Genomic DNA, 27,656 nt, shown 5'->3' on the forward strand with positions numbered 1-27,656 from the left:
TGATCAATATTGCAAAGGGCTTTGGAATCACACATGCTAGGGTGAAAATTGCAGCTGCTGATTTACAACTGGACTCCAGCAAGCTACTTAATCCCTGAAGCTTGGTTTCCTCATCTGTAAACTGAACCTAGTAATATCTACCTCACAGGTTGTTAAATGAGATAGTGTTTGTAAAGAGTTCAGCAGGGTGCCTGGGAAATCATAGTCTGTCATTAAATTACAATTATTGCTATTATCTTCATTATTTTTGCCATTATATTGACTACATAGAATTTGAAAACCTGGGATGTTCAGGAATGATTCCAGAACTTGCCATTATGGAGCTCACAGTCTACTTAAGATGGTTAAACTAAATTACATAAAGGAAACAAAAGAGAATGAAATAGAAATTCATTAATGACCAATTCTAGGACCTATAAGGCTCTAAGAAGTGATCCACGTGAAAAAAGCTACATTAGAGGAGGAGATACCTGACTTGGCCTTAAGGAGTGGCTAAGGTTTTAGGAAAGTGAAGACCTCAGAAATGACTCTGTGAAATAGACCTGTGTGTGTAAGTCGCTCAGTCATGTCCGACTCTTTGCAACCCCATGGACTGTAGCCCACCAGGTTCTTCTGTCTATGAGATTCTCCAGGCAAGAATAACTAGAGTGGGTAGCCACTCCCTTCTCCAGGGAATCTTCCCAACCCAGCGATTGAACCCAGATTTCCTGCATTGCAGGTAGAGTCTTTACCATCTGAGCCACCAGGGAAGCCTGTGAAATGGGCCCGAGAACCCGAGTCTCCTACTTTGCAGGTGGATTCTTCACCACTGAGCCACCAGGGAAGCCCGAAAGTGAAATAGGCCTGATACTGGGCTTTCCAGGTGGCTCAGTGGTAAAGAATCCACCTGCAAAGTAGGAGACTCAGGCTCAATCCCTGGGTTGGGAAAAATCCCCTGGAAAAGGAAATGGCAACCCACTCCAGCATCCTTGCCTGGGAAATCCCATGAACAGAGGAGCATGGTAGGCTACAGTCCATGGCGTCACAAGAGTTGGACATGACTTAACGACTAAACCACCACCACCATCCCCATTTTACACTTGGAAGCTGAGTTCCAGGAAGGTTCCCTGATAGTGTTCATCTTCTCACTGGCCTCTTTGATTGGGATCACATCTCTTTGGAAGAGGAAAATGCTTCGTGCTAAAAAAAAAAAAAAAAAAGAGTCCAGGGATCACCCAGTCACTCACCAGCAAATGGGTGCCATTTCCTAGACAAAGAACCAAAGGCTGGGAAAAAGCAAACAAGTATTATCTGAACTACCAACTGGTCTATCAGGCAGGGAAGCTCTTTTAAAGAGGGGTTGCAAAGAGCTCGTAGAACACATCTTGCAACACCACTGTTGAGAGTCAAGTGTGTACCTGGCACCTGTCCAAAGGTAAGGTGCTCAGCCCAGAAGTACCTGAGCAGTTCAGCTGGAAAAAGCACCTGGGATCCATTTTTTTCTCCTAGGGAAAAAAAAATAGTGAATCTCATGGTTTTATAAACATGGCTGTTAACATTTGACAGTTTATGTTACACCAAGACTTCAAAAGCCAAGGGACTTATTTTATAGGGAGTAGGATTTCAGCCTCACGTTTCTATTCTCATTTTACTTCCTTTCTGCCTCTAAATGTTCACCACTAAAGAGGTAAGCTGAGCATAATATAATGAACACACCTCGGTTGTAGGTCCCTCCAGGCCCCTTTCCTTACTTTCCTTCCTCCAGTGCCAGTTAAGACCACTAGTGTTTCATTCATATGGCTGAAGTATTGATGTGGTTAGTGCTAGTAACACTCTTATGAAGAATTGTAGTATGAATGAGTTTTTCCAGGTTTCTTCTTGATAGCAAACTTTGATAGCAGAGGGAAAAACAAAAGAGCACTAGGCACTTGGCAGATGTCTTGAAGATTGGCTTTCACGATGTGGAAATGAAGAGTGGAGCGAGGCTGGAGAAGGAAGCCAAAGATAAACTGCCACTTCCCAGTCCCCAGTAGATGCTGGAAGCCCCTGCCACCCATCCATGTATTGGCCCTTACTGTCCATATGGTGAACAAACGAATTTACAAATGACAGCTTTTTAAATAGAATAGAATCGATGGTTTATCCTCAGTGGCCACCTGATGATCATCAGAGATGGGTATGGTCTATAGTTTTTTACTGTCATTTCAATTGGAAAAGAGGAAAACTTGAATTCAACAAATACTCATTGAGTATCTACTTTGAGCTGGCACTCTTTTGGGCTTTAGGAATACAGTTTTACAAAATAGACATGGTTCCCTCCTTTTGGAGCTTACAACCTAGTGGGGGAAGACTCCCTCAAATAAGCAAGTGAACAAAATAATTACAAATTGTGATAAGTGCCTAGAAATAAACAGACTGGGTGGGGGTGGGGGTGGGGAGCTAACAAAGGTGGGGAAGTTTCTAATTTCTAAGAAATTAGAAAACATAAACTAAATGAAATGGGAAGAGTGAATATGAAATAGAAAAAGTGAAACAAACTAGATACAAGTAAAAGATCCTCATATAGTCCATATAGCTATCAGATAGGATGGGCAGAAGGTCCTTTCTGAGGAGGTAATGTCGGGGCTGAGATCTGACAGCTGAGAAGAAGCCAGTCAGTGATGAGTAGGACAAGAACCCAGGTAGGGGAAACTAAATTACTTCCAGGAAACCCCAGAATCCAGCTGTCCCTGACCGCAATCTGATCCAACATTTTTGAAAGACACAGAATTCACACAGCAACTGGATAGCACCTAAAGCAAGACTGTTCGGCACCAACTGCTGCAAAACACAACCAAGCCTGAAGGGACAGAGAAGTCTTTTTACTCAAAGAAGCAAAAGGAACATATAAAAGGTCTTAATTAAATATATGTTGTTAACATTCTAGAAAGCTCCGTTTGATGCTACAACTATTATTTCCACCAATATCAATTCTTGTAACACACTTGGGGCCTGCTAAACTAGGCCTGTTCCCTAGAGGCCACAGAAGCTGGTGGGCGCAAGACTGTGTTTGGAGGGGCTGGGAAGGAGCCAGCAAGGCGTGGTCCAGAGGAGCCTTGGCATCACAGGAATCAAAACAGCAAAACATCGAGTGCACAGAGAAGGGGAAGTGAGAGGGAGGGTAGCACATCTGCAGGGAAGCCAGGCTACAGGAGTCGTGCAAGACACCAGGCAGACAGGCATGCTGGGGACATCTCTCCACTGGATCTGGACTTGAAACTAGACCTCCAGACTCAGAGGAGGGAGTTGACATGGGCAAAGCAGAGCTTCATCCTCGGGGCTGGATCACTAGGCGGAGCACCAGGCCAGTGTCTTGGACAGAGTACAAGGTGGGTGCCCATTATCAGAATTACTAAGGTGTTGATAAAGTCATTGCCAGTAATATGTATGATTTAATAGATGCCTTTGAAATCTTAAACCGTAGGAATGACCGATTGAGACTTCCAGGTTCCCCATCAAGCATGGTGGTGGACGGGGAGATGATTTTTGGCACGGAACTTAGCACTGGTCTGAAATAGCCCCAAGTTGGCATCTACTTCCTTCACCTGCATGTAAGGCCAGCATAGCACTGGGGAAGTTGTGCCTGGACACAAGTCTTAAGTCCCCTCTGTCCCTTCAACCCCGCTGACTTTTCCATTACCCTAATTCAAGACCCTTGTGTGACAGGGTAGGCACATTTACTTGCTAACAACAGTTTCCTCAGAGACAAGAGAGCCATGCGTGAACGCATTCTGGAGACGGTATTGCCCTGGGCACTGTATCCTGGCCATTGCTCAACCATTCAGGCAATCACTGCTGTTCCAGCAACAGGGGACATTCAGGGCTGGTGGAATTGTCTTATGCCTTCCTGGGACTCCTCTTCAAATGAGCTGAAATGTTAGAACCATATCTGGAGCCTTGGAGAAAAGAATTTCTCTCATTGTTTCTAATGAGTAGCCATGTTTAAAAACAACTGGATTATATGAGGCTCTTTTACTTGTATGTAGTTTGTTTTACCTTTTCTATTTCATATTCAATGTTCCCATTTCATTTAGTTTATGTTTTCTAATTTCTTCATCTCTTCTTTTTCTTTTGATATTTTTTCTCAAGCCTTTATCAAGCACAGTAGAAAAGCTTTTGTATACATGCATATAAATAGTATGTATAACATATATATTTTAGAAAACTTATGAATTTTGCCTAACTAAAAGATTTATGACATTCTGACTCCACTTGTTTGACTTAGTATGAATAGAATGCTAGATTTTTAATTTTAAAAAACAGATATGCAACAAGTAACAAAAGTTTACTGTATAGCACAGGAAACTGGAGTCAATATCTTGTAATAACTTATAGTGGAAAATAATCTGAAAAATAATATACGTGCATGTGTATAACTGAATCACCTTACTGTACACCTGAAATATTGTAAGTCTTCTATACTTCAATAAAATATATGCATATTAGGAAAAAAATAAAGATTGGAGAAAGAAAAAAATTAAGCTGAAATATAACTTGGAGGGATTTAAACTTGCAAATATTTGAGGTAAAATTACGCATTTGAAACCCAGTGTAAAAAACTGTAGGGTGTCGTTGGCTAGGGACAAGTCAATTTAAAAAAAAAGAACCTCACATATTTTGGTAATAATCACATAACAAGTTTGCAGTTGTTGAACTCTAACTCTTTCATTGGCTCTGTGCTGAGATTTCATGAATGATCATTTTCCCCTTACAATAATCCTATGAGATCAGTTGACTCCACTTTACAGATAAGGAAACAGAAAGATGCAATAACCTGCACAGCTTGTAGGTGGCAGAACTCTGATACAAACACTCATCTCTCAGTCTACAGTGGGCTTCACTCAGTGTTAGTCGCTTAGTCATGTCCAACTCTTTACAACCTTAAGGACTGTAGCCCGTGAGGCTCTTCTGTCCATGGGATTCTCCAGACAAGAATACTGGAATGGGTTGCCATGCCCTTCTGCAGGGGATCTTCCTGACCCAGGAATCGAACCCAGGTCTGCTACATTGCAGGCGGAATCTTTACCATCTGAGCCACCAGAGAAACCCAGCTTATCATATATATTTTTAGTACAAAGGCAACACACAAAATTGTACTTATGCTGTAACGTGTAAAATAGGTATTTATAAGAACAAAGACCTGAAAAGAACAGAAATGAAAACAGTCATGCCGGTATGGTGGATCTGTAGGGGTGCTTTAATTCTCCTTATTTTCTAAAGTATTTTAACGTTATGTTATTTTTGTAATTAAAACATTTAAATTATATTTATATTCAACCTTTGGGCTAAATTTGGTGTCTCCCTGGGGCAGCTGCCAGGAGCTGCCTCTCTTCATTTCCGCAGTTCTCATGCCTGGGAACATTTTTCTTTGTTTGGGCTCTGACTGCCACCCTTAAATGGAATAAGACTAAGCAGGAGGCACCCACCCCAGGGTCTGGGCTGCCGACTACGTGACGGTGGATGGTCTGCCAGCTGTGTCTCTGGAAATTGCTGAGCTTCTGAGGGAGCGTGGGAGGCATGACCCGCACCCTCGGTGTGGTGGGTGTGGACAGTGCCCGCTCCACGTCAGGTCAGGGCCATGGACCACCAGACACTGTTTGGATGATTTAGAAGGTTATCAGTGGGAGAGAAGCCTGCCCTCAGATGCTCAGACCTAGTGGGAGAGGAGAATGATGCTAAAGCACAGGGCAGAAGCACAGTATGGTAAATGAGAGGAAAGCAGCAGTGTAGTTCTCAGAGAAAGGAGGGGACCTCGGGAGAGGAAGAGCTCAGGAAAAGAATCACCAAATAGGTGCCCCTTGAACTTGGGTGTGCAAGATGAATAAGATTTTACTATGTAGAGAAGACTTTCTAGTGGGAAGAAATAGAATGCAATGTTCCAGGAGCTGGGAGGGGCCCAGAAGGGAACTTTGAGGGGGAAGATGAGGGCAAGGCGTAAGAGGATTCTTGAAAGTGTGCCTTTCACCTTGTAGGTGATAAGGAGCTCTGAGTTTCTTTGGGCATCTGGGGAGCGGGGTGATCAATGCTGTTCTTGAAGTCAATTAAGGCCAGTGGGCTGTGGAGGGAAGAACATCGAGGCTGACCATCCATCCCCTTTTGATCTGGGGATGAAGTGAGGGGCCACAGACAGAGCCTCAACCAATGGGACTTGGTGGCTGGTGAGGAATGAAGTGGGAATAGTGGTAGGAGAAGGATGCCCGAGATAACTAAGAGGTTTCAGCTCTCTGTGAACATTTATTTATTTATTCAACAAAATTAATTCCAGGAGAGGGTAATGGGTATATTAGACCCCTTTTACGTATCAGTTCAGATCCTATCCGCCTTGGTGGTGGTGGTTTAGTCGCTAAGTCGTCTGACTCTCATGACCCCATGGACTGTGGCCCACCAGGCTCCTGTGTCTGTGGTATTTCCCAAGCAAGAATACTGGAGTAGGTTGCCATTTCCTTCTCCAAGGGATCTTCCTGAGCCATGGACTAAATCCAGGTTTCCTGCAGGCAGTCTCCTGATTTGCGGGCAGATTCTTTACCAACTGAGCCACTATGGGAGCCCCTTGTCAGCCTTAACTGTCTCTTATTTCAGTTGCCAGTGGGTGCTGATCAGCCACCCAAGGTGCATCTGACCCCACTCCAGGGTGCCCTACCGACCCAGTGGTAGAGCTCTGCTCAGCACCTACACTGGTGCATGGACAACTGGAAGTGGGGGGTCATCAGTGCAAACACAGGGTACACCTCTGAATAGTGGAGACAGAAGCCCCTCCTCTGCCCCTGCCACCTCGCCCCTGATGGTTCAAGGCCTGGTCACTGAGCAGCCCACTGCACTTACCAATGCACAGTTTGATGATGTGTCTTCCTATTTTGAGTCCTTCCCTGTTTCTCTCTCCTTGCTTCCCACTCTTGCTCCTGGAAATGTACACCCTGATAAAGTACTGATAATGTACATCAGTCTCTGCCTCGGGCTCTGCTCCCTGGGGAATCCAGACTGAACCAATGATTCCAGTTTGAAATCTGGAAATTTCAAATCTGAAATCTAGCTTTTATCACTCTACCCAGAACTGTAGAGCATTCAGTCCAAGCCAAGGTTGGCAGTTCACTCTTAGGATAATTATAAGTGTGCAGGTCACAAATCCTGACATTGACAGCTTTCAGAAGTCCAGCAGGTATAGGCATTCTCATAGTTTCTTCTGTGTCAGTCTTATCTGCCTGTATGGATCTTTACCTCCAAGACCCTGTGCCTCAGGCATTTAGGACAATGTGGGGCAGGCAGAAGATGCCAGAAAACATCTGCCAAGTTGAACTGAAGCTGTTCTCTTTTGTTTCCCTAAATTCCACATCATCTTCGGTGGCCTCACTTAATCTAGAGACTAGTTTCCAAAAGGGCATGTCCTTCTGCTTGTACTGTTTGTGCGCAGCGAAGTGGCACCGATGGAAACTTCCACTGAGCATGGCGGTGCCACGGCACTCCAGCAGATACTGGGCCATTATACAGTGCTTTATCCCAAGAGCTCGCCTCCCTCCGGCAGTGCATCTGGAGCTCCAGCCTTGGAAATATTCAGGCTGCTTGCTGCTCTTATGCCCCTGTGTCCCTCTATCCACAACATCCCTGCTCCCCTGTTCCCCCACCCACCCACCACTGACAACCATGACAACTCCCTATTTCTGTTCAAGTTTTCAGTGGGAAAGGAATTAAAAGTGTGGAAAGAAATTATTCTCCCCTCCCCAGTTAACCAAGGACTTCACTGCCACTAACTTGCCTCTCCTTCCCCATTCCTCAAATAGTCTAAAGATTTGGGGAAAATTAAAAGTTGCTACAGATGCACACACATATGCATGCATGCATACACACACACACACACACACACACACACACACAGGGGCCTCTATCTTCACATTTATAGCTGCCCTTAAGCCAAAGGGCTTTCTGGGTGAGGGAGGCAGCCCAAGTGATGCTGGCTTTTCTCTGAGCCTCCCGTGCCGGGTTCATGCAGGAGACCACGAGCGTGGAGGTGTTGAGTTCGGACCGCCAGGGCACTTCAGCTGGTAGAGAGAATGAAAGGCGCCCTCTGACAGCTGGGCTGGGAGCTGTCAGGGCGTGGAGAGAGCAGCTCAGGTGGCAGCTAAGCTTTCAAAGGAAAACACCTCTGGCTTTTCCAATGTGCACTCTTCTGCTTCCTTTTCCTGGCACCCACTTACACTCTGCCATCCCGAGCCCCCTGATCACTCCTTCCAACACTTTCTGTCCATCCTGCTGACCTTCTCTCCCCACCCATCAGAGCCCAGGGTCACTGGCAGATGGATGCATGTGTATATGACTCGTCTTCCCAAATAAACCCCTGAACGTCAGAGTACATCTGACTTTTCTGTTGTCCTCTGTCCCTCTCATATGAATCACAGGATTTTTAAATAGGGAGAGGCCTCTAGCAACAAATTTAACTCGCTTTTTCCAGGAAACTGAATCCTGGAGGATCAAGAATTCTGGAACCTCAGTGCTGAGCAGTCGTTTAGGCCAACCTCCTAATTGCTGCTCTCTGCCAGTGGTTGCCCAGCTTCTCCTGACACTTCCAGTGACAAAGCCCCCTGGAACTTTAATTTGCCTGGTTTCTCAGACCCAGAGTCAGAACCTAGCTTTCTACTTATAAAACCTCTTTGAGCTCTTGTTTCTCATCTAGGAAATAGTATAATAGTATCTAACTCATAGGCTTGTTGTGAAGAATAAATTAAGGAAATAATACCTAGTACCAAATGATTACTTAATAAGTATTAGTTATCATTATGCCTTTTTCCAAGACAGCCCAGCCAATCTTCAGATGGATCTGTTGGAAACTTAGTTTTCTTTTTTAGATAAAATTGTTTTCCTGTAGTTTCCATCTTGTGTGTGCTGCCCAGAGTCACTCAGTGAGTTATGGCAGAACTGAGACCAGAACCCAGATCTCTCCATGGGCCAGGCTGTCTCTGAAATACTCGCTGCATAACTGAAAAAGAAGGCAATTTGCCACAATAAAACACTGTTGTGTTTATTCCCATTTTAGAAGGTGAGATAAGAGAGTGAGTTTTCGCTAGCCTCAGAGCTAGTTAGGTTCAGAATCGGTTCCAATCACGTCTTTTCTCCAGGCCTGTGCTCTGTCCCACTACATGTGCGGCTTTAATGGTGTTTTCTCTCTCCCGTTTCCGTCTTAGCAGATCAGAGAGGGTGGTATTTGTAGATATAGATAAATTGTAGCCTGCCCTGAGATCCCACTCATCTCCTCTGTTCATCTTTCTAATGCTAATGGGTTGGTTAAAATATAGGAATAGTTCTGGCCTGCAAGTATATTGGAGAGACAAGATTAGTCCTTCAGTTCTATAAGGGGTCACAAATAACATTCTGCTTACACCTCTATTTAAGGGTGGCCCTAAAGGACAATATAGGAGAGAAATCCTACCATGGTGCAGAGCTCTGATTGGTTCTTGTCATGATGCACTTTGTCTGGAAGAGGAAATGACCTGACCTCTGGATTGAAGCCAATTCAGAGACAATGACTAATGATTTGGAAAAATAGGGAATTTGAAGAGATAAGACAGAAAGATGTGTGACAAAGAATTTTGGGAAAGAAGTATATGAATGGACCAGTCATAATGGGCCCAGGAAGTGAAATAGATTCGTTCCATGAGAATGTTCTTCCAAAGGTGTGCACAGTGCAAGAGGCTCTCAAACAGTATACAAGATATCTTGCCCTTTGTATGTTAGCCTCTTTCCCAAGTCACCCCAGTATTTGCTCAGTGAGGTTAGGAACCTCATCCTGGTGGCAGGGTTAAGATTATTGAAAGTCTACAACATGCAATAGACTTTACCTAGGCTGACCTGGCCACCATCACTGCTGAGTATCTAACTTCCCAGAAGCTTGAACCCTCAAGATGGTACCATGACCTAGAGGTGCCTATCAACCACTTGCCTGGAAGACTGACTACATTATATCCTCTTATCATGAAGGGGGCAGAAATTTGCTTCTCCTTGAAATAGTAAGTGTGTTAGTTGCTAGTTATGTTCGACTCTTTGTGATCCCATGGACTGTAGCCCGCCAGGCTCCTCTATTCATGGGATTCCCCAGGCAAGAATACTAGAGTGGGTTGCCATTCCCTTCTCCAAAGGATCTTCCCAACCCAGGGACTGAACCCAGGTCTCCTGCATTGCAGGCAGACTGAAGACTCTTTACCAACTGAGTTACAGGGAAGTCCCACTGAAATAGATATTTCTGCATTTGCTATCTCTGCCTACCATGCTTCTGTCAGGAATATTACTTACAGCGTGCCTGCCACGCTCCTCTGTCCATGGGATTCTCCAGACAAGAATACTGGAATGGGTTGCTGTTTCCCTCTCCAGGAAGATGCCCTGACCAGAGATCAGACCCGTATCTCCTGCATTGGCAGGTGGATTCTTTACCACTGAGCCACCAGGAAAGCCCCATAGTAAATGAATGAAACACATTTAGTATTCTCCTTAAGAGATATTCTGAGGAGGGTTGAGAGAGAGGTATGAGAGAGGGGACATATGTATTTTTATGGTTGATTCACTTGTTGTAAGGCAGAAACCAACACAACATGGTAAAGCAAATATCCTCTAATTTAAAAACAAAAGAGATATTCTGATAAACACATTTCTTTCATTTCATTATATTCAGGGATGGTTAACAACCTGGTCATGTTTCCGTAATTCTTGTAAATGGAACTTTGGGAACCTGCCTGGTTGGCCCATGCCCAGCCCTCATTGAAAGAATGAACATTCTTTCATTCTAGGACTGGGAAGAGCAGAGCATACACAATGCGGGGAAATGAGGTCAAGTAGAGCTCGCCCACTAGGTGCCGTCCGGTTGGGGTAACTCCACCATTGACAGCCTGTGCATAGAGAGAACTCTGCAGCTGCTCACCCCTCAACACAGGAGCCTCACTTCCTTTTGACCCAAGGCAGGTTTTCCTGAGAGGTGAAGTGAAGGGAATATGGTGGTTCTAGATGTTTCCCTCTGATAAGGTAAACCCAATGCCTGGTCCCACTTTAATCCATAGCTTCTTCAGAACTTTGCAGAAGGCGGATGTAGCTAACATTGAGTAAAAATAAACCCTGAAACAGACATTGTTAGGAACAGGTGCTTCAGAGAAGTAGGATTTGATTCCTGCAAACAAGTACCTTTGAGGGCCTTTTTGCCAGGAGGCGGGACGCCTGATGGTGGCAGTGAAGTTGGTTTTCTTGCCCAAGACTTCCACCTACCCTCCACCTCTAACACCACCACATACCACAGCCCCATCATTCTCTCCTCACATTGCTTCCCCACCTCCTGCCCAATATAGATTCCTGAAGCCACCACCTTCTGACTCAAGGATTATAGTTTCTCAAAATAAGTTGTACTGAACAACTGCTGTCCCCGGAAAGAGATCGAGTGGAAATTCCAAGGCCCTGGGACAGGGTCTCCCCCTCCCTCATGCTTAAGCCCCTGCCTCTGTGCCCCTGTAGGTGCCTGTGATGTGTTGTTCTGAGTCACTTGGTCATGGCAAGTGGTCCACCCACTATTCATAGAGTATGGAACTGACAATAGGGTAGATTCCATTCCCCAGCATTCCCTGTATCTATGTAACTATCACCCATGGAATATGAGTAGAAATGATGTCATTTCCAGGCTGAGGGAAATCCACATTTTCTTCTCCTGTCTGCCATATGAATGTTAAGAACTCTGAGTTTCTAGGAAAGAGTGGAGCCACAAGACAGCTCCTAAGTACTACATGAAGGAATGCTGCAACCTACCAATGAGAAACATGCACACTGGACAATTACATAATCAAGAAATCAATATTTATTTGTGTTAAACCACCATTTTTTGTTATAGAAACTAGCACTATCATAATGCTGTGCTCAGTTGCTTCAATCATATCCAACTCTTTGTGACCCCATGGACTGTAACTTGACAGGCTCCTCTGTCCTTCAGATTTTCCTGGCAAGAATACTGGAGTAGGTTGCCATTTCCTCCTCCAGGGGATCTTCTCGACCCAGGGGTTGAACCCATGTCTCCTGCATCTCCTGTGCTGCAGGTGGATTCTTTACCGCTGATCAGAGGAAGCCCTGTAGGTGCCTAACCAAGAAGCAAATGGAAAGAGCAAGTCTTTCCAACCCTGTACTCCATTTTTACATCAAAAAGAGGCTGGTCAGGTCTAGGTCAATGTATTGAAAGTCCTTTTGTATTGTGCAACTCTTTGAATACAACGTCCTGTAAGCTCATACAGGCAACTGGCCCACCTGAGCAGCCCTGATCAAATTGTGAGGCAGGGAACGATATGTGGCTGGGCTTTACCCACTTTGCTCCATGTCAATCCTTCCCTCCTGTGGGCCTGGATGAGCTATTAGGATCCCTTCCGTCATAGCTCAGGGAGGACGAATGTGAGGCCCAGATTGCCCTAGCAGGAAGGGACATGCTGAATGGAGCAGGAACTGGAACTAAATTATATGTGGGCCAATCTTTTCAAGCCTATGTTGGAGATACAGATGGGATGTTATATGGCCTTGCTGGAGAGGAGAGAGGCCTGCTGGGCCAGGAACCCTGGCAGGACCAGAGAAGGCTCTCCTGGTCCAAAGAGAACTACCGTGGGGAGGAAGCCATGCAGGATCGAGTTAATCGGCAATTCTGAAGGTTAGTGGGGAAAACCTGGATTTGGTCCTATAGGCAATAGGGAACTGCTGTAACTTTCTGAGCAGAGGAACATCTCATGAAAGGGTTACCAGAAGAACAGTGGCTGTGCTCATGTAAAATCATCTCTAAAAACGCACGTGTCTGAACTACAACAACCTTTAACAAGCACTTCATGGTGTCTCTTCCTCTCATCCAACATTTCTGCCCATCTAATTTTAGATGCCCAAACATGCTGCCCAGGCTTCTGCTCAGGTGTCCAGGTTCCATCACCCAGCATGAACCCATCCTCCATCCTGAAGCTGCAGTGACTCCCTGGAACACAAATGCGGCACGGCATGGCACTCCCGCCTTCAGCGCCTTCAGTGGACCCTCACTGATTCAGGTCCAACTCCTCCACAGATTCACTGCAACCTTCTCCAATTACACTACAGCCTCCTCCAGTTATACTATGGCCTCATCCCCAGTTACACTACAGCCTCCTTCAGTTACATTATAGCCCTCTCTCCAGTTACACTATAGCCACCCTTTCTGGCTTTCTCCTCAGGACACCTACCCACACCAGCCGGTCAGCATTTCCCCTGTCTCTCCCCACCTTCCTGCCTGACTCACGCCTTCCTCTCTGCTTATTCTCCTTCCCCTCTGCAACCTCCCTTACCTTCTCTCAAGCCTACCATTGAAAATCTGTTTTTCTCTGATGCCTAGGTCTAACCTCATGTCTCTTGGAAATCCTTTTAAGATCCTCTAGTCTAAAATAGTCTCTCAAGACACCGCATTTGTATCTCCAGTGTATCTGGTTTAGCACTTATCTGTCTGCCTAGTATCAGAGTTATTTATAAATGCCTGTTCCTCCCGTTGTGTTGTGCACTCTTAGCAAGCACAGAGTTGAAATACATACTTGACCATCTTGTGTTGGCAAGCAGAGTTTATAAACTTTCATGGGGAACAGTTCTATAGATATTTGAAAAGTAAGAGTAGTCATTCTGAGCTCAGGACACTCTGAACTTTTAAGCCCCAAACACTTCCTACCCCCTTGTTTTGTGGTTGGTGAGACCTGCACTAGATAAGAAATGCTACCAAGAAGGCCAAGAGTCTCCTGCACCCCTCCCAGTCCAGGGCTGTGTCTAACTGGAGCCAGGACGGCAATTTGCAGACAGGCACAGCATCAGTATCCAAATGCTAGGACGTGATCCACTGCACGGCTCGAGTCCCTTTCCTCCCATTGTGCGTCTATAACCTGAGGCTGCTTAGTCTTATAAAGACTTTGGGGGAATGCTGCCACTCAGCAATGAGGAGAATGGTTATTTAAGAGAACGGCAGCCATCTGAGGTCACTTATTGAGCATGCTTATATGCTGGGCTCTGAACCCGAGACTGGGAAAACACAATCCTGAAAGGTTAAGAATGATGGTGAGGGGACTTCCCTGTGGTCCAGGGGTTAGAAAAATCAGCTTTCCAATGCAGGAGACTTAGGTTCAATCCCTGGTTGGGGAACTAAGATCCCAAAGGCTGCGTCCAAAGCAACTAAGCCTGAGCGCTGCAACTATTGAACGCATGCCATAATGAAGATCCTGCATGCTGCAACTAAGACCCAATGCAGCCATAAATAAATATTAAAAAAGAAAAAAGAATGATGGTGAAGTTACTAGTCAGGACAGTGTGCCACCTACAGATAGGTTGTGTTCCTGAACCACATGCGTTGCAACTTAGCATGCTTGCTTCAGAGAAACAATGAACAGGAGGGTGAGGCTTCCGGGTTATCACACAAGAGTCCACTGAACTCACAATGCAGTTAACTGTAGTATCTGAACAGTACAGAATTCAAGCAACCTTTAAAGTCTGATTCCAACAGAAGTCATTCTGCCTTCCAATATGGGATGCCATCTTCACCAAGTGCAGCCTCAGCACAGGCCTGGAGGTCCTTTCCTCTGCACCACCACAGTGGGCAGAACCCACTTTCCTTGGGGCCCCCTTCTTTGGGGCCACCACAGTGGCAGAAGCTAAGTGCCTTGGCTCCTCAGTAAGTATAAATGGAAGGGAGGAAAAGTCTCTGAAGCTTCTAGTGTTTAAGTGGGTGCCTAAGTGTCCCTAGCAGCACACAGGAGAGGGGAACTCAAATGTTTCTATCTGAGGTGGGAGTCCTTGGCTGGAATGGCCATCTGTACAGAATGGACATTCACTGACCATGGTTTGTAAGCTGAGAAGAGGAGTTGGAGAACATTAGAACTGAACGGATCTTTAAGATCAGCTAATCCAACCCCCATATTTTATAGAGGAAACTGACACTAAAGAAGTTAAACAGGGACTTCCCTGGTGGTCCAGTGGTTAAGAATCCACCTTTCCAGGCAGGGTACTTGGGTTTGATCCCTGGTGGGGGAACTAAGATTCCACAAGCCATAGGGCAACTAAGCCAGCACGTTCCAGGGCCTATGTACAACTACTGAGCCCTCGTGCCACAACTAGAGAGCTGTGTGCCATAACAAAAGATCTTGCATGATGCAATTAAGACCCGATGCAGCCAAAGAAAGAATTAGATAATTTTTGAAAAGAAGTTAAATGACTTGCCTCTGCTTACACAAAAAGAGTGGCACGACCAGCCCGTGAACCCAGAGCTTCTAAAGGTGAGCAAGTCAAGTTTAGTTCCGTCATCTGCTAGATGGGACAATGATCCTTCCTCATCTCAGGGTTATTGGGAGGTGCTCATGAAGACATCCTTAAGAAATCTTTGTAAACTGCAAAAGGCCACGTGAATGGAAGCTACTTTTCTTTCCACTACTCCTAACTGCTGCTCATTCCTCTCTTCAAACTTAGTGGTGCAGTGAGGTGATACAGAAGCCAGGATGTGCAGAGTTAGGATACCCAAAGGCAGCCCCCAATCCTGTTGGTCTACTAGCCTAAGAGGTGTGGCTTGTTAACTTCCATACTTTTATCCCAAAGCTGACATTTCTCTTTGGACAAGCTGTTAAAAAAAAAAAAAAATGCTCACTCTTCTAATCCAAACAAGAGAAGCCTAGTCTCCTGGAAAAGTTTCCAAGCTTTAAATAAGAGGCATGCTTCATCTTATTTGGGACAACACTAGAAGCACCTCCAGGTGCCTGTCAGAATGGCACCCAAAGCCCCTTGGTATTTCCCAGAAGAAGGCACTAGAAAGCAGGGAGTCCTCAGAAGAAGGCCCTTGGGAAAGAAACCATTTTCCCCTGGTGCCCACTTTGCCCTTTTGAACAAGCTGGTTTAGAATCTGCCCATGTTCCATCCCCTCCCACTTGCAGATATTCTTGCAATAAGTTAAACATTTTGTAATTGCTTGCCATTGATGGGTCACTTGTTTTTTCAATTGCTCTATGCTACCTTCAAGAGTATTCCATTCACCACCACTGCTCAGTTATGGGGTTCTGATAGCTGGTGGGAGCCCACCCATCTGGGTGCACTTGCCTTATAAGGAAGTCCTTGCTGAGTTCTGATTGGCTGATTTTCCTAGCGGTCCAGTTGATCCCAACATCTCTCTGAAGGTGGGTAGTAGTGATTTCTTGGTGAAATCTCATGGCTAATGTGTTATCTCTTGTGAAGCATGGAACAGAGGTAAGTAACAATCATAGTGAGAGCTAACATTTATGGCTCAGTGAATATCCCAGGCTCTGTGATGAGCTTGTTACTTGGGGGAACTCATTTAATCCTTATAATAACCCTCTGAGGTGGGTTGGCGGTTTTTACTCACATTTTGCAAAGGAGGAAACTGAGGCTCAAATAACTTGCCCAGGGTCCCACAGCCAATAGACAGAGGAAGTAGGATCTGCTAATGTTAATCCAGGTCAATGGATTTGGTCTATGAAATTCTCAGAAACTGACTTAAAAACAAATGTATACTACTTTGTTTATGAGAAGTGCTCTTGTGCACATAAAATGGGAAAATAGTCACCTTTCACAGTTCTGAGCTCTTGTTTCAGGTCAGGACAGAGCTTACTGTGGTCTGACATGGGCTGTGTAATCTGGGAAGGACCTTGCACGCAGCAGCTGTAGATGGTCACCAAGTTCTGATGACAGAGGGGTCACCTCTGTACACCAGTCTGAAGTGCCCCCAGAGGGCTGAGCTGGACCCCTGCCCGAGTTCACATGACCCTGAACAACAATAAGAAATTATAGAAGAGTTCACCAAGGAGTGTCATTCTGCCCAAGTCACCCCACCGTAAAACTCCTGGGTGCCCATCCAGCCTCGGGGCGGGAGCTGCGTGTACTCCTGCAGGAATGGGGCTTGAGCCTCACTGGACATCGCAGATGCAAACCCACCTCACCCCCTGCTCACCCTCTGCTGTGGGCTCCACCACCTCCCTCGCCTCCTGCAGGAGGCCACTGGGTGGGATCTTTTGTTGGCACGCTCACTGAGTAGGGAAGAGTAAGCAGAGGGAGGTGGCAGTGACTGCGGCTGTGTCCTTGTCACCACAGGCACAGCTGAGACTGGGCCCCATCCAGCCACACTCTTAACTCCAGCTGTCACGGCAACCACACCCTCAGCTCAGTTTGCAAGAGTCAAAGTAGCTGTCCCCAGTGACCTCTTGGGGGCCGATAGAACTGAAAACTGAGACCAAAAGTGACTCGACAGAAAATAGACTGAGTCAGGGCTTAAAAACAATGCCTTCCTCAGCACCCCCTTCCCCATTTGGCTTTTGTCTCTGTCCCTTATCTCGTAGGTGTGCAAGCTGTTCCATGCAGTGGGAGGAGACCGTTACATACGATGTGAAAACGTTATGATGGTCCTTTAGAACTGCCCTGGAGGGGATCTCAGGAAATATGCTGCTGACACACAGGAAAGCCCAGGAGGCTGTAGGCCCGTGTCACACAGATCATGGGGCGTCACATGGCCTCTGCCAAGCTTTCAGTCTCTGCTAAATATTAATCCACTAAAGCTCATTTCCTCTTCTTCAATAGGGGAATAGCATGAAAAAAATCTCCAAATATCTAAGACATCTGGGAAGAAGAATATTATTGCCAAACAGAAACCTTGCCCTTTGAGGAGAAACTCCATCCCACTCTCTCACCCCAACCAGCCCCACCCCAGCTCTGTTATAGGTCATCGTAGAGTCTGGGCTGAGATGCCTGAAGCAACCTCATCCCTAACCTTGGTCGTGATCCTCCAGGCCAAAAAGGGGCAAAAGGAAGTGTGCCCCCAATTCTGCCTTCCTGTGATCTGGAGAATTCCTCAGTCTTCAGGAGATGCTGAGACCACTGAGCTTCACAGGCAAGTCTCTGTGACGAGAACAAGGCAGGAACCAGGGAGCCACTCAGCCCACATTTTCTTCCTCCGATGAGTACCTTCTTCAGTGCTTTGCCCATTTCCTGATTTGTCAGTAAAACGAGGTCAGAGTAACCAGTTCAGTTGCCATTCTGGTGAGTCCTCTAACCTAGACCTAATAAACGAAGAAAAATCAAATAGAAAGGATAGATATTAAAAAAAAAAAAAGAGCATGATGTGCACTAATGTGTAAAACAGGTAGCTGGTGGGGGCCTACTGTATCTCACAGGGAGCTCAGCTTGGTGCTTTGTGGTGACCTAGATGAGTAGGGAGGGAGTTCCCAGAGGGACGGGATATATGTACACATGTGGCTGATTCATTTGGTTGTACAGCAAAAACTAGCACAACATTATAAAAGTAACTATATCCCAATTAAAAAACAAACAGGAGGAGGGACTCATGGGGCAGAGGCAAAGAATAGAGAGGAGATGAAAGGGCGGGGAGGGGAATAGAAAAGTTCTAAAAGTCCTTGAGTAAACAAGTGATGAGGAGCCAGGCACTGTGGAGTGTGACCAATTCAGTTCATTGCACCTGAGGTCTAATAGAAAATGAATGAACGAATAAGGAAAGCGGTGTGTCTCAGAAACTAAGTCCTGAGAGAGTGCTTTGGACTGAGATGAAAAAAAATGGCACCACTCATTCACAAAAGAGACAGCCCATTGGTTATTTTAAAACTCACCCATATTCACACCCTGGCTCTGACATAATGTATTTTAAAATGTAAAAAAAAAAAATTCTCCTTGCAATTCTAATACGGTGGGGAAAAATTCAAGTTATTGTAGAAAATTCTACAGTGTTTCTTCTGTTAAATGCATAAAGTAAAAATGCCAAGAAAGGAAGAAATAACCATATACGTGCCTGGGACATAGCAAGTGCTTAAATATTTATTGCGTAGTGCACAAATTCAGTAATGCAGTGTCTAACCTACTGTATGTACTATGAACACAGACTCTTTGGCATGCTTTATGTATATTTACTTGTATTTTCTTAAACTGCTCAAAATTTTCCTTTCTTTTCTTCATTGTATAATTCATGCATTCTTCCCTCTCTGGTTCTTTTCTTGCTTTTGTTTTTTCTCCTCCCCATCCCCCACCCTGGCACCATATAGCCTGTGGGATCTTAGTTCCTGGACCAGGGATGAAACCCTCGCCCCCTACAGTGGAAGTGCAGTGTCTTAATCATTGGACAGCCGGGGAAGTACCCTCTTGCTTTAGTTTTTCAACTGGCATTTGCTTTCACAAAATAACCTCAAGGAGCTTCCTTAGTTCCCAAGCCTCTCTTCTCAATGTATTACTATTCTGTTTTCTCCTCACACACACACTCACACAGCACATCCCACAATCTGGATGCCTTTATTTAACTTCCTATAGACAGCTCAACATATACCTCTTTCAGCAGAATTTAATGCTTACCATAAAACATTAATAATATTGTATTTATTCATGTAATTATTACAAATACAGTTAATTTATACTTAGTAAGCCCAATGGTAAAACTCTTAAGAGAGCAACATATGGTTATTAATGAACACATTAATAACTATGTTTTTGATGGTATAAGTTGTTTCTATAAAGTGACTATTCCTATGACAGACTTGCTCAATTATTTAAATGCTTAAATAAAATATGTGATTTTAATACATTATATTACACAAAATGAGTAATTTATAGGGATTCTAAGATTATTTTCAAGAAGACAAAGTAAAAATGCTTCTAAATAGAATTCATTACCTATTACTTGTCAACATCTAAAATACGGTTTTCATAATTACTGAATATCTGTCTATTCATTGGCTTGGCTAGTCACCTGAGAACCATACCCTATTGAATTCTGGGGGAAATATACTTAAATATTTTAAGTAAAGCCATGCCTTATAACAATACTTGATTCTCCTCAATATGGCCTAACGTGCTGGTCTCATCTTCAGTTTCTCACCTTTACCCTCCCTTCAAGCCCAGCTGACTATGAATGTTCACAGCCTGGAATGCCCTAGGTAATTTGGCTGAAACTTACTTCAAGGTCCAGCCTCAATGTCACTTGCTCTATGGGGTGGCCTCAATAACCATGACAGAATTCATCATTTTCTTCTATGTGCTTCTGGGTGCTCCTGTGGCACTTTTCACCTGGAGATATGAAAGTCATGTCTTTCCCTGTGTGACTTCTCCCTGGGCTTCAGAATTCCTTAAAGACAAGGATGGGGACTTATTTGGGATTGTATTTTCACACAGGGTTTGGCATATGGTAGATAGGCAAGAACAGAGAAGGCGATGGCACCCCACTCCAGTACTCTTGCCTGGAAAATCCCATGGATGGAGGAGCCTGGTGGGCTGCAGTCCATGGGGTCGCGAAGAGTTGGACACAACTGAGCGACTTCACTTTCACTTTTCACTTTCATGCATTGGAGAAGGAAATGGCAACCCACTCCAGTGTTCTTGCCTGGAGAACCCCAAGGACGGGGGAGATTGGTGGGCTGAGTCTATGGGGTCACACAGAGTCGGACATGACTGAAGTGACTTAGCAGCAGCAGCAGATAGGCAAGAAATATTTCTTGTATAGACTTATTGAAGTATTTCTGGTCTGCATTCAACATCTCTTTTTATACTTCTACTAACAATGATGCCCAACAGGTGCAGTGAAGCTGACTCCAGCCTCAAGAAGCAAGTCAATTGTCCTAACTTCTTTGTTGGGTCGGCTCCCTTGGCAACAGTAAACAACCTCTAGCTCCCCTAGTTTGCTCTTCCAGTCTCTCTTTTCTACTCACTCTTCTGTGTTTCCCCATAAGTGAGAATAGGAACAAAATCTCTAATGCACACCATATGAAAAGGCTTGCGTTCATGTTAAGTCATTTCAGTCATGACCGACTTTTTGCGACCCTATGGACCATAGCACGCCAGGATCCTCCGTCCATGGGATTTTCCAAGCAAGAATACTGGAGTGGGTTGCCATGCCCTCCTCCAGGGGATCGTCCCAACCCAGGGATCAAACCCGCATCTCCTGTTTTGGCCGTGTGTTCTTTACCACTTGCACCACCTGGAAAGCCCCATGAAAAGGCTTATCTGCTAAAAAACGTTTTTGTGGAAATGTAATTAAGCTACACCTTATATACTCCTGTAGACCATTCTGCAATGCCTAGCACAGTCCTTGGCTCAAAAAATATTTCATCAGTATGGCAGAAATCAAATCAATATTGTAAAGCAACTATCCTTCAATTAAAAATAAATAAATTTAAAAATATTTTATCAGTTAATACATGGTTTTATCAATGCTATAAAATACCAGAGAACTTTAGCTATTTACAATAGCAAAAATGATTCATTATTAGGGTATCCTTTTTGTGGGGTACATAAATAGGGTTAGAAGATTAAGAGACTAAAAACTCTGTGCCTGCCTTATTATTGCCCCCTTAAGCTACTGGGAGACTTGGCACATGCTATTGTGGTTAGTAAACTAATTTCATAAACTCAGTTAAGATAGACTCAATTCAACCTCTGAGAAAGTAACACCAATTTTGAAAGATGGCATCAAAGTGGCCAGAGGTGGATTGTACTGTACACAGAACTGCAGGCAGCCCCTACATGCCTCCTCTGGCTAGATCTCCAGCCTCCTGGCATCTCAACTCAGCTACCACCTAAAGCTGTCACAAGTTTATAACATCTGTGGAATAGAAGAGACTTTAGTTCTAGTTTAGAGACCAAGTTCTTCCAGCCCAGAGACCTCACATTCTCAGGAATATACTAAAGGGACAATGAGAGAGCCAGAGTCATTTTCAATATTTCAAAAAGACCAGTGGAGATCATAGGCTTACCAAGAATCCTATGACAAAACTCTCTTTAAAAGTCTGATTTATGTACAGATGAATCTATTTGCAGGACAGGAATAGAGATGCAGATGTAGAGAATGGATGTGTGGGGTGGGGATGGAAGGAATGAATGAATTGGAGGGGGGAATGAATTGGGGAGATTGGGATTGACATATGTACATAACTATGTGTAAAATAGAAAACTAGTGGGAATCTGCTGTATAGTAAAGGGAGCTCAGCTCGGTGCTCTGTGATAACCTAGACGGGTGGGATGAGGAGGGAGGGAGGTCCAAGAGGGAGGGGATATATGTACACATATAGCTGATTCACTTTATTGTACAGCAGAAATTAACACATTGTAAAGCAACTATACCCCCAATTTTATTTTTAAAGTCTGATTTATTTATGTTTTCGTTAAGCTTTTGTCAATTCTGTGTTATCAAGCTCTCTCTCGCTGATCAAAGTCTCTGGTTAATTACATATGGAGAAATAAATTCTGTAAAACTTGGGGGTTAGGGGAAAAGGAGACCAAATCTTTCAAAACAACATTCATGCAGATAAAAACAATACAAGAGGTCCATGGTGGTGAAGAGTTTGCTGACCTCATCCAGCACTCTCCTTTTCCCACCCAGGAAAGGAAATTTGCCTGGGTCACACAGAAGGCTACAGGCAGAGTCAGGGTGACTCTCTCTTTCCTGGGCTGATGTCTTTAGTGTCTTTTGGGCTCCCACACTGTAGCATTCTCAGTTCCTTGCCCTGAATCTGTCTCTGCTTCCTGATTTTCCTGACATCACTGGCTGTTTCAGACAGACAGGAGCGCACTGCACCCAGAGGAAAGGAGACCAGGAAGTGCCCCAAGAGAGAAAAAAGCTGGAGACTAGCGACACCCACTGCTCAGACCGTGATGAGACATACAAGTGTTCTGGGCAAAGGACCTCAGTATAGGAACTCAAGGAAGGGGACAGTGAGGAAGACTGATGGAGTCGGCTGAAGGGAAGTACACAGGTCAAGAAGAAAAGATAAAGATGGCTCTGTTTCCTGGAGGCCAGGCCTCCTTATTAAAGGGGCATTGAGGATGTGAAACATTTACTCCATCAGCTCCTAATGGTTAATCAGTGGCCCTGTGCGGTGAGATGAGTAAGCACATGGTTTGGTAGAGACCCAAAAAAGACAAAGGGAAGTAAAAGCAAAGATGCAGAGTGACCACTGATTACGTAAGGGACGCACTTGCCTCTTGAGATTTCCCTGATCTCCTCTCCCACAGTCCCTATTGCCTGCCTCCAGAGCTCACTTAGTAATAACACACAGTTAGAGTCTGTTATAGCAATTCACTCAAGTCTCGTAACAACCCTACAGGTAGGTACTATTATGTCCCCATTTTATCAGTGAAGACATGGAAACAGAGAGAGGTTAAAAAATTTGCCCAAGTCTCACAACTAGTAAGGAGCGCAGCTGGGATTCAAATTCAAGCAGTCTGCGCTAAGTGAAAGTGAAAGTCGCTCAGTCAAGTCCGACTCTTTGCAACCCCATGGACTGGGGCCTGCCAGGCTCCTCTGTCCACGGAATTCTGCAGGAGTGGGTAGCCATTCCCTTCTCCAGGAGATCATCCCAACCCAGGGATCGAACCCAGATCTCCCGCACTGCAGGCAGATTCTTTGTCATCAGCCTGACTTGCTATATAATTAACATCTTCTGTTGAAATGTTGCTTTTCCCTCTCAGTCTCTGACTCTGAATTCCTAAAGGTCAGGGACTTGATTTTACTCATTATTGTATCTACTCTACTTAGCCAAGTGCCTGATATATGGTATATTCTCAACAAATGTTTGTTAAATGAACCAAAATCCCCCTCTTTGTCTCCAAATCCTCCAGATTTCTAAGATTCCAGTAGGTCTCCTAGCTGGCATAGATTTTATTCTACCATCTCCTCCCCAGTCCCTACTCTCCCAACAGGCTTGTTCTCATGAGACCTGCTTCCTACTTAGACAATATTTCTTTCCTTTCCCCTTATACCCCTGCATTCTATAGGGCCTCTCATTTGACAAGATCCTATTTTTAGCCATCAGAAATATGAATTTATGCTAATATTAATAGATTATCATTTGTTGTCTCTCTTAGTAGGATTTCCTAACCCAAATGGAAAAACACAAATTCATTCATTCAGACAATTCAACAATTCTTTAGTCTGATTCATGGAAGGTTAGGGCAAGGCAGGATCTTAAAAGTCATCATGTTCAATCTCTTCATCCTACAAAGGATGAATCTGAGTCTTGGAGAGGGAAGTGACGGATCCTTGATGATATTGCCAGTTAGGAGCACAGTCAGCTCTCTTAGGCCCTTATTGATGGATAGGAAATGGTCCTTCCCTTCAAGAAGTCTGTGATGGAAGAATTGCTGCAGGTGCTAGTAGGGGTGGTGTTGGAGTAGACAGACCTTCTGAAATCATTCCATATAGGTGGCCACCTACTTGATTGTCCCCTGCTTTGGGCATCTAACAGTGGTTCCTAGCAATCTGGGCCAGAGGTGGGGAGCCTGCAAAAGTAAGGAGGCTGTGATAACAACCAGAAGCCAACTATTAGAAGGACCTCACTTTAATGTGTGCTTATAGTTTCAGTACAAGTAGCACCAATCTTCTGCAAATTCATTTTAAGATCTTTGGATTGACAGAACAGATCAAGAAGACTTTTTTTTTTTTTTTTTTTTTGGTTTGTTTCAAGCCTTAAATTTGGGGGAACATTTCAGTTCAGGACAATTTCATTAGTCTTCTCTGTTGACTGCCTGTAAAATGCTGTTTTCCTTCATGGCTTCATTCCCATCTATTCATTTATACCCTTTTCCTGACTGATCTCATCCATTCTCGTGGCTTTTAACCTGACTCTCAAATTCTTATCAACTGGCAGTTCTCTCCCCTGAGCCCCAGTTGCTGTATTGAATGCCTTTTGGACATCTTTATCTGGGTGACCACAGTCTATTAGACTCCATAACTTTTAGGAAGGTTTCACCAATCCTTTTCTGCCTGGCCTACCTACCCCTGCAACTCCAGACTATCAGTATCCTGTGACAGACTCTAACTCTTTGTCTACAGTTTATTATTACTGATAATAGTTGTGATGGTTATGTTTCAACTTGACTGAGCTCTGATGTGCCCAGGTCTTTGGTCAAACATTCTGGGTATCTCTATGGATGCTTTGGGATGGGATTAACATTAAATCAGTGGACTGAGAAAAGCAGATTGCCATCTGTAATGTAAGTGGGCCCCATGCAATCAGTTGAAGTTCTGAATAGACAAAAGGCTGCCCTCCCTCAAGTAGGGGAGATTCTCCTGTTCGACGGCCTTTAAACTGGGACATCACTTTTCCTGGTTCCACAGCAGCCTGCTGGCTTTGGGACTTGAATTGGGACATCAAAGCTATAGTTTTGGGACTTGTCATCATCCATGGTCTTGTGAGCCATTCCTTATAATAAATCTCATATGTTCTATTGATTCTGTTTCTCTGAATAATTCTGACTAATACAATGTGCTAACTCACTTCAGTCATGTCTGATTCTTTGCAACTCTACGGACTGTAGGCTCCTCTGTCCATGGGATTCTCCAGGCAAAAATATTGGAGTGGGTTGCCATTTCCTACTCCAGGGAATCTTCCCAACCTAGGGATCAAACCTGTGTCTCTTACGTCTCCTGCATTGTCAGGCAGGCTTTTTACAACTAGCCCCACCTGGAAGTAAGCTGACTAATACAAAAGTAATAGCTATTTATTGCCTTGTTTTACTATACTTTATTTTTGGGGGCTCCAAAATCACTGCAGATGGTGATTGCAGCCATGAAATTAAAAGACGCTTACTCCTTGGAAGGAAAGTTATGACCAACCTAGATTGCATAATAAAAAGCAGAGATATTACCCTGCCAACAAAGGTCTGTCTAGTCGAGACTATGGTTTTTCCAGTGGTCATTATGGATGTGAGAGTTGGACTGTGAAGAAAGCTGAGCGCCGAAGAATTGATGCTTTTGAACTGTGGTGCTGGAGAAGATTCTTGCAAGTCCCTTGGACTGCAAGGAGATCCAACCAGTCCATCCTAAAGGAGATCAGCCCTAGGTGTTCATTGGAAGGACTGATGCTGAGGCTGAAATTCTAATACTTTGGCCACCTCATGCAACAAGTTGACTCATTGGAAAAGACCCTGACACTGGGAGGGATTGGGGGCAGGAGGAGAAGGGGACGACAGAGGATGAGATGGCTGGATGGCATCACTGACTCGATACACATGAGTTTGAGTAAACTCTGGCAGTTGGTGATAGACAGGGAGGCCTGGTGTGCTGCGATACATGGGGTCTCAAAGAGTTGGACACGACTGAGCAACTGAACTGAACTGAACTATGTGCTATAAGCAGAAACACATTAACTGCACTTAACTTCTTTACAACTCTACATGGTAGGTATTATCTCTATTTTATAGAAGAGGTATCAGGTTTAGCATGGGATAGTGATGTGTCCAATGTGCTCTCATTTCAAGGTCCAGATTTCTGGTCACCTGTGTGTCTCTCTCACTGAATTGGATATATTCCTATATCCAAAAAATATATTCCTATATTTTCTTTCCTCTCTCGGCATCACTCAGATTCATCATATCCAAAAAAAGAGTTATTTTACCTTTTCCTTGAAGTTTCTTAGTTAAGGAAAGGGGTGGAGAGCACTTAAGGCCCTAAATTTTGGATATGCTATAAAGTGTTACCACGGAACTCTAAAGAAAGTGATGGAAACTTCTCACCACCAACATTTGCAGCACAATGCCTCACGCCTGCCCACCCTGTGAATGTCTTCCTTGCCAAGAGTTTCAAGTCTGTCGGTAAATTAACTTTAAAAATTTAACCCCGAGAACACACTACAGTTTTATGATGAAAGTCAGTGGAAAATAGAATTTTATTCATTTATTTATTCATCAATTCATATCTATTGAGTCTCTACTATTTTTCAACTTCTGGGCTAGGCATTGAGATTGACAAATATTTCCAAATTATAGATACAGGTGGATCTGTTTTATTTATTTTTATTTTTTGCATGATAAACCAATGGATTTTAATGTAAGACATTGTAGAAAGTTTATTGATGTGATTTTGGATACCACATTGCAACTTAAGAAACTGCTCCTTGCTGAGTTTGTTATGATATCAAAGAAGAATATTCACAGTTATATGCAAAAGTTATTAAAATACTTCACCACAGGTCGATCTCTTTTAATGAGAAGTATACGTTCTTATTGGGGTTTCCCACGTGGCTCAGCAGTAAAGAATCTGCCTACAATGCAGGAGACTCTGGAGACACAAGTTTAATCCCTGGGTTGGGAAGATGCCTTGGAGGAGGGCATGGCAACCCATCCAGTATTCTTGCCTGGAGAATCCCATGGACAAAGGAGCCTGTCAGGCTACAGTACATAGGGTCACAAAGAGTCAGACACAACTGAAGTGACTGAGCATGCACACACACGTGTATATTTCTTTTCAGAAATAGAAATGATACACAGTGGGTTTCACAAAAACAAGCTGTGTTTTTCAGAAAATTTGAAGACATTGAAGGTTTTTGAGCAGTATCTGAAGTCTGACAGCATTCTGCAGAATGAATTAGATGCAAAAAAGAGGGAAAGATTGATGGTCTGGACATAAATTAAGGAGTAATTGCAGTAAGTTGGAGAATGTTGTAATTAGGTATAAGTTTAAAATGTGCCAGACTCAGGTACTGAAAGCAGAAATGGAAAGGGGGTGGGGTGGGTGAAAATGTATTGCAAAGGAAGAATGGACAAGATGTGGGAACTAGCAGACATTAAGGGAAGGAAGAAAAAGTGACTCTAGGAATTTGAGTGTGAGTAACTGGAAGAATGAAACTTTGGAAGGAGGAAGTGGTTTGGAGGCTAAA

The 27,656-nt window shown here is 44.2% G+C and overlaps 1 long non-coding RNA gene across 1 annotated transcript in view; it reads right to left on the bottom strand.

Annotated features, from left to right (window-relative positions):
- Positions 1–11,818: 11,818 nt before the first annotated feature.
- The window catches only part of LOC139182142 (uncharacterized), a 53,485-nt gene continuing 37,647 nt past the window's right edge, over positions 11,819–27,656 (bottom strand). Inside the window, exon 2 of the long non-coding RNA XR_011565707.1 lies at positions 11,819–18,065. This is a non-coding gene — a long non-coding RNA (uncharacterized lncRNA). The remainder of the gene's footprint in view (positions 18,066–27,656) is intronic.

This window comes from Bos indicus, chromosome 3 (genome assembly GCF_029378745.1).
Source record: "Bos indicus isolate NIAB-ARS_2022 breed Sahiwal x Tharparkar chromosome 3, NIAB-ARS_B.indTharparkar_mat_pri_1.0, whole genome shotgun sequence".
NCBI classification, from domain to species: Eukaryota; Metazoa; Chordata; class Mammalia; order Artiodactyla; family Bovidae; genus Bos; species Bos indicus.